Source organism: Triticum aestivum, chromosome 4A (genome assembly GCF_018294505.1).
Source record: "Triticum aestivum cultivar Chinese Spring chromosome 4A, IWGSC CS RefSeq v2.1, whole genome shotgun sequence".
Taxonomy (NCBI): Eukaryota; Viridiplantae; Streptophyta; class Magnoliopsida; order Poales; family Poaceae; genus Triticum; species Triticum aestivum.
Window position 1 is genome coordinate 651,103,732 of NC_057803.1, and position 8,571 is coordinate 651,112,302.

Genomic DNA, 8,571 nt, shown 5'->3' on the forward strand with positions numbered 1-8,571 from the left:
AGGTGGACCTTTCCCATGCATATTACATGGTGAGGTGGCATACTTGCATGCCGAGGGAATATGTTAGTGAGGGATAACTATTTAGATATATATTAAATATAAATACCATAATAGTGAAGGAAATATGCCCTAGAGGCAATAATAAAGTTATTATATATTTCCTTAATTCATGACAAATGTTTATTATTCATGCTAGAATTGTATTAAACGGAAACTTAGTACATGTGTGAATACATAGACAAAACATATAGTCCCTAGTATGCCTTTACTTGACTAGCTCGTTAATCAAAGATGGTTATGTTTCCTAACCATAGACATGTGTTCTCATTTGATGAATGGGATCGCATCATTAGGAGAATGATGTGATGGACATGACCCATCCGTTAGCTCTGCATTATGATCGTGTTAGTTTCATTGCTATTGCTTTCTTCATGACTTATACAAGTTCCTCAGACTATGAGATTATGCAAATCCCGAATACCGGAGGAACACTTTGTATGCTACCAAACGTCACAACGTAAAAGGGTGATTATAAAGGTGCTCTATAGGTGTCTCCGAAGGTGTTTGTTGGGTTGGCATAGATCGAGATCAGGATTTGTCACTCCGTGTTTCAGAGAGGTATCTCTGGGCCCTCTCGGTAATACTCATCACTATAAGCCTTGCAAGCATTATGACTAATGAGTTAGTTGCGGGATGAAGTATTATGGAACGAGTAAAGAGACTTGCCGGTAACGAGATTGAACTAGGTATGATGATACCGACGATCGAATCTCAGACAAGTAACATACCGATGACAAAGGGAACAAAGTATGTTGTTATGTGGTTTGGCCGACAAAGATCTTCGTAGAATATGTAGGAACCAATATGAGCATCTAGGTTCCGCTATTGGTTATTGACCGGAGACGGGTCTCGGTCATGTCTACATAGCTCTCGAACCCGTAGGGTCCGCACGCTTAACTTTCAACGACGATTGGTATTATGAGTTTATGTGGTATGTTGTACTGAAGATTGTTCGGAGTCCTGGATGTGATCACGGACATGACGAGGTGTCTCTAAATGGTCGAGACATAAAGATTGATATATTGGACGACTATATTCGGACACCGGAAGTGTTCCGGAGAAGTTTTGGATGAAACCGGAGTGCCGGAGGGTTACCGGAAGCCCCGGGGAACTAATGGGCCTCGATGGGCCCTAGTGGAGAGAGATAGGGGCCGGCCAAGGTAGGACGCGCGTTGCTACGTCTTGAGCTTGCGTTGGTTTTCCTTGAAGAGGAAAGGGTGATGTAGCAATAGTAGTGTAAGTATTTCCCTCAGTTTTTGAGAACCAAGGTATCAATCCAGTAGGAGGCTCCTCAAAAGTCCCACACACCTACACAAACAAACAAAGAACTCGCAACCAACGCAATAAAGGGGTTGCCAATCCCTTCACGATCACTTGCGAAAGTGAGATCTGATAGAGATAATATGATAAGATAAATATTTTTGGTATTTTTATGATATAGATTGGAAAAGTAAAGATGCAAATAAAAGTAGATTGAAAGCTTATATGATAAAAGATAGACCCGAGGACCATAGGTTTCACTAGTGGCTTCTCTCAAGATATCATAAGTATTACGGTGGGTGAACAAATTATTGTCAAGCAATTGATAGAAAAGCGAATAATTATGAGAATATCTAGGCATGATCATGTATATAGGCATCACGTTCGTGACAAGTAGACCGACTCCTGCCTGCATCTACTACTATTACTCCACACATCGACCGCTATCCAGCATGCATCTAGAGTATTAAGTTCATAAAGAACAGAGTAACACATTAAGAAAGATGACATGATGTAGAGGGATAAACTCATGCAATATGATATAAACCCCATCATTTTATCCTCGATGACAACAATACAGTACGTGCCTTGCTGCCCCTGCTGTCACTGGGAAAGGACACCGCAAGATTGAACCCAAAGCTAAGCACTTCTCCCATTGCAAGAAAGATCAATCTAGTGGGCCAAACCAAACTGATAATTCGAAGATACTTGCAAAGATAACTTAATCACACATAAAAGAATTCAGAGGAGATTCAAATATTTCTCATGGATAAACTTGATCATAAACCCACAATTCATTGGATCTCAACAAACACACCGCAAAAAGAGGTACATCGAGTAGATCTCCAAGAAGATCGAGGAGAACATGGTATTGAGATCCAAAAAGAGAGAAGAAGCCATCTAGCTAATAACTATGGACCCGAAGGTATGTGGTAAACTACTCACAACTCATCGGAGGGGCTATGGTGTTGATGTAGAAGCCCTCCATGGTCGATTCCCCCTCTGGCGGAGCGCCGACGAAGGCTCCAAGATGGGATCCCGCGGATACAGAAGGTTGCGGCCGTGGAATTAGGTTTTCGTGGCTTGTTCTGATGTTCTTGGGGTACGTGGGTATATATAGGAGGAAGAAGTAGGTCGGTGGCCGTTCGAGGGGCCCACGAGATAGGGGGGCGCGCCCTCCACCTTCGTGGCTGCCTCGGCTGCTTCTTGACTTGCACTCCAAGTCCTCTGGATCACGTTCATTTCAAAAATCAAGCCCCCGAAGGTTTCATTTCATTTGGAATCTGTTTGATATTCCTTTTCTTCGAAACACTCAAATAGGCAAAAAAACAGCAATACGGGCTGGGCCTCCGGTTAGTAGGTTAGTCCCAAAAATGATATAAATGTGTAAAGTAAATCCCATAAACATCCAAAACGAGTAATATAATAGCATGGAACAATCAAAAATTATAGATACATTGGAGACGTATCAAGCATCCCCAAGCTTAATTCCTGCTTGTCCTCGAGTAGGTAAATGATAAAAACAGAATTTTGATGTGGAATGCTACCTAGCATAATTCTCAATGTAATTTTCTTTATTATGGCATGAATGTTCAGATCCAAATGATTCAAAATAAAAGTTCATATTGACATAAGAAATAATAATACTTGAAGCATACTAATCAAAGCAATCATGTCTTCTCAAAATAACATGGCAAAAGAAAGTTATCCCTACAAAATTGTATAGTCCGGCTGTTGCTCTATCTTCATCACACAAAGTATTTAATCATGCACAACCCCGATGACAAGCCAAGCAATTGTTTCATACTTTAGCAATCTCAAACCTTTTCAACTTTCATGCAATACATGAGCGTGAGCCATAGACATAGCACTATATGTGGAATAGAATGGTGGTTGTGGAGAAGACAAAAAAGGAGAAGATAGTCTCACATCAACTAGGCGTATAAACAGGCTATGGAGATGCCCATTAATAGATATCAATGTGAGTGAGTAGGGATTTCCATGCAACGGATGCACTAGATCTATAAATGTATGAAAGCTCAACAAAAGAAACTAAGTGGGTGTGCATCCAACTCGCTTGCTCACGAAGACCTAGGGCATTTTGAGGAAGCCCATCATTGGAATATAGAAGCCAAGTTCTATAATGAAAAATTCCCACTAGTATATGAAAGTGACAACATAGGATACTCTCTATCATGAAGATCATGGTGCTACTTTGAAGCACAAGTGTGGTAAAAAGGATAGTAGCATTGTCCCTTCTATCTTTTTCTCTCATTTTTTTTCTTTTTATTTTTTTTTGGTTTTTTTTCTTTTGGCCTTTTTTTCTTTTATATAAAGTCCGAAGCCTCATCCCGACTTGTGGGGGAATCATAGTCTGCATCATCCTTTCCTCACTGGGACAATGCTCTAATAATGAAGATCATCACACTTTTATTTACTTACAACTCAAGATTACAACTCAATACTTAGAACAAGATATGACTCTATATGAATGCCTCCGGCGGTGTACCGGGATATGCAATGAATCAAGAGTGACATGTATGAAAATTATGAAGGTGGCCATGCCACAAATACGATGTCAACTACATGATCATGCAAAGTGCAATATGACAATGATGATGCGTGTCATATGAATGGAACAATGGAAAGTTGCATGGCAATATATCTCGGAATGGGTATGGAAAAGGCCATAATAGGTAGGTATGACGGCTGTTTTGAGGAAGGTATATGGTGGGTGTATGGTACCGGCTAAAGTTGTGTGGCACAAGAGAGGCTAGCAATGGTGGAAGGGTGAGAGTTGTATAATCCATGGACTCAACATTAGTCAAAAAGAACTCATGTACTTATTGCAAAAATCTACAAGTCACAAAAAACAAAGTACTACGCGCATGCTCCTAGGGGGATAGATTGGTAGGAAAAAACCATCGCTCGTCCCCGATCGCCACTCATAAGGAAGATAATCAATAACTGAAATTGTTCTCCAACTTCATCACAAAGCGGTTCACCATACGTGCATGCTACGGGAATCACAAGCTTCAACACAAGCATTATTTAAATTCATAATCACCCAACTAGCATGACTCTAATATCACTACCTCCATATCTCAAAACAATTATCAAGTATCAAATTGATCATAGCATCCAATTCACTTTCTATGATAGTTTTTATTATACCCAACATGGATGCCTACCATTCTAGGACCAGTTTTATAACCATAGCAAATACCATGCTATTCTAAGAGACTCTCAAAATAATATAAGTGAAGCATGAGAGACTAGCAATTTCTACAAAATTAAGCCACCGCCATGCTCTAAAAGATATAAGTGAAGCACTAGAGCAAAAACTATCAAGCTCAAAAAATATAAGTGAAGCACATAGCGTATTCTAATAAATTCTAATCAAGTGGACTTCTCCCAAAAGGTGTGTACAGCAAGGATAATTGTGGTAAACTAAAAAGCAAAAACTAATATCATACACGACACTCCCAGCAAAACACGTATCATGTGGCGAATAAAGATATAGCTCCAAGTAAAGTTACCAACGAACAAAGACGAAAGAGGGGATGCCTTCCGGGGGCATCCCCAAGCTTAGGCTTTGGCTATTCTTGAATATCTTGGGGTGCCATGGGCATCCCCAAGCTTAGGCTCTTGCCACTCCTTATTCCATAGTCCATCAAATCTTTACCCAAAACTTGGAAACTTCACAACACAAAACTCAACAGGAAATCTCATAAGCTCCGTTAGTGAAAGAAAGCAAAACCACCACATAAGGTACTGTAATGAACTCATTCTTTATTTATATTGGTGTTAAACCTACTATATTTCAAGTTCTCTATGGTTCATACCGCTTAATACTAGCCATAGATGCATCAAAATAAGCAACCCGCGAATATTTATGGAACTCTAAAAATCCTACCAAAATAGGAAGTCCTGGGCAATTTGTCTATTGATCTACAACAAAAAGAATCAACGCAAAAGCACGTTTCTATGAATTAACAAAACTAATTTCGTGCGCGTAAAGTTTCTGTTTTTCAGCAAAATCAAATTAACTATCACCATAGGTTACCCTATAGGTTCTACTTGGCACAAACACTAATCAAAACATAAAAACACATCTAAACAGAAGGTAGATGCAAAATTTATTACTAAACATAAAAAAAACAAAAAACACAAATAAAATTGGGTTGCCTCCCAACTAGCGCTATCGTTTAACGCCTCTAGCTAGGCATAAAAGCGAGGATAGATCTAAGTAGTGCCATCTTTGGCACTCAATTCCTCAATAGAGCACTTATAATCTTTAGGGGTTTCTCCCTTTTTAGCAATGAATTAACCCTTAGGCAAGAATTCAAGAAATTCACTTGTAGAAAAAGGTTCCTTAATGATAGAGAGACAATTGGGATGAACACTTATTGATTTGAGATCCGCATTTCCCTTACTCGAAGATTCACCCTTATTTTTAGGAACGTAAATAAATTTGGCAGTTTTGGTAGGAGGGTTTGGAGTGTTTTTCACGGAGGAAAACGCCGACCCTAAGTTGGTAATGATATCCTCAAGTTTTCCGATTCTTGTGGAATCTAGATCTATTCTGTCATTAACTATAGGTTCTTTCTCTTTAAAAAATTTCAAAGTAACTCCAACCCTAGATCCATATTGCGTAATCTGGTTATGAATCTTTTTATCCAAATTTTCAATTAACTCAACAGTGGCAACTTTATTTTCAATAATTTCAAGCCTTTGCATCACATGTTCCAAATTTAAAACAGTTCCATGAATCAAAACAGGTGGTAGGCCAAACAAATCTAACATAGCATTATAAGCATCAAACGTATGGCTACTCAAGAAATCCCCTCCGGTAAGAATGCATCTATTCCAAGGAGTAATGCCTACTTAAAAATTGCAAAGAAGAACGGAAGTATAAAGCTTCCTAGTAGATTTATTTTGAGCATTGCAAATTCTATGCCAAGCATCTTTTAAATTTTCTCCACCCATTGCTTAAAGTTAAGAATTTCATGTTTGGGATTAATAACAAGGATAGGAGGACTAGCCATGACAACGAGCAAACAAAAGACAAGCGAAAGAGAGAGGAGATTGGGAAAGAGAGGGCGAATAAAACGGCAAGGGTGAAGTGGGGGAGAGGAAAACGAGAGGCAAATGGCAAATAATGTAAATGTGAGGGAGATGAGTTTGTGATGGGTACTTGGTATGTCTTGACTTGAGAAAAGACCTCCCCGGCAATGGCGCCAGAAATCCTTCTTGCTACGTCTTGAGCTTGCGTTAGTTTTCCTTGAAGAGGAAAGGGTGATGCAACAATAGTAGCGTAAGTATTTCCCTCAGTTTTTGAGAACCAAGGTATTAATCCAGTAGGAGGCTCCTCAAAAGTCGCACGCACCTACACAACCAAACAAAGAACTCGCAACCAATGTAATAAAGGGGTTGTCAATCCCTTCACGGCCACTTACAGAAGTGAGATCTAATAGAGATAGTATGATAAGATAAATATATTTTTGGTATTTTGTAATATAGATGCAAAAAGTAAAGATGCAAATAAAAGTAGATTGGAAGCAAATATGATAATAGATAGACCCGGGGGCCATAGGTTTCACTAGAGGCTTCTCTCAAGATAGCATAAGTATTATGGTGGGTGAACAAATTACTGTCGAGCAATTGATAGAAAAGCGAATAATTATGAGATTATCTAGGCATGATCATGTATATAGGCATCACGTCCGTGACAAGTAGACCGACTCCTGCCTGCATCTACTACTATTACTCCACACATTGACCGACTCCTGCCTGCATCTAGAGTATTAAGTTCATAAGAACAGTGTAACACATTAATCAAGATGACATGATGTAGAGGGATAAACTCATGCAATATGATATAAACCCCATCTTTTTATCCTTGATGGCAACAATACAATACGTGCCTTGCAACCCTTTCTGTCATTGGGTAAGGACACTGCAAGATTGAACCCAAAGCTAAGCACTTCTCCCATGGCAAGAAAGATCAATCTAGTAGGCCAAACCAAACTGATAATTCGAAGAGACTTGCAAAGATAACTCAATCATACATAAAAGAATTCAGAGGAGATTCAAATATTTCTCATAGATAAACTTGATCATAAACCCACAATTCACCGGATCTCGACAAACTCACCGCAAAAAGAGTTTACATCGAATAGATCTCCACAAGAGAGGGGGAGAACATTGTATTGAGATCCAAAAAGAGAGAAGAAGCCATCTAGCTAATAACTATGGACCCGAAGGTCTGTGGTAAACTACTCACAACTCATCGGAGGGGCTATGGTGTTGATGTAGAAGCCCTCCGTGGTCGATTCCTCCTCAGGCGGAGCACCGAGGAAGGCTCTCAGATGGGATCTCGCAGATACAGAAGGTTACGGCGGTGGAAATTGTGTTTCGTTGGCTCCCTCGATGTTTTCGGGGTACGTAGGCTTATATAGGAGGAAGAAGTACGTCGGTGGCCGCCCGAGGGGCCCACGAGACAGGGGCGCGCCCTACCCTCTCGTGGCCGCCTCGGCTGCTTCTTGACTTGCACTCCAAGTCCTCTGGATCACGTTCATTCCAACAATCACGCTCCCGAAGGTTTCATTCCGTTTGGACTCCGTTTGATATTCCTTTTCTTCGAAATACTGAAATAGGCAAAAAAACAGCAATACGGGCTGGGCCTCCGGTTAGTAGGTTAGTCCCAAAAATTATATAAATGTGTAAAATAAAGCCCATAAACATCCATAAGGGATAAAATAAACACATGGAACAATAAAAAATTATAGATACGTTGGAGACGTATCAAGCATCCCCAAGCTTAATTCCTGCTCGTCCTCGAGTAGGTAAATGATAAAAAAGAAATTTTTGATGTGGAATGCTACCTAGCATAATTCTCAATGTAATTTTCTTTATTGTGGCATGAATGTTCAGATCCAAATGATTCAAAATAAAAGTTCATATTGATAAAAGAAACAGTAACACTTCAAGCATACTAATCAAAGTAATCATGTCTTCTAAAAATAACATGGCAAAAGAAAGTTCATCCCTACAAAATCATATAGTTAGGCTATGCTTCATTTTTGTCACACAAAGATGTTCCCAACTTCTATACCCCCGATGATAAGCCAAGCAATTGTTTCATGCTTAAATAATCTCAAACTTTTTCAACCTTCACGCAATACATGAGCGTGAGCCATGGATATAGCACTATGGATGGAATAGAATATGATGATGGGGATTGTGTGG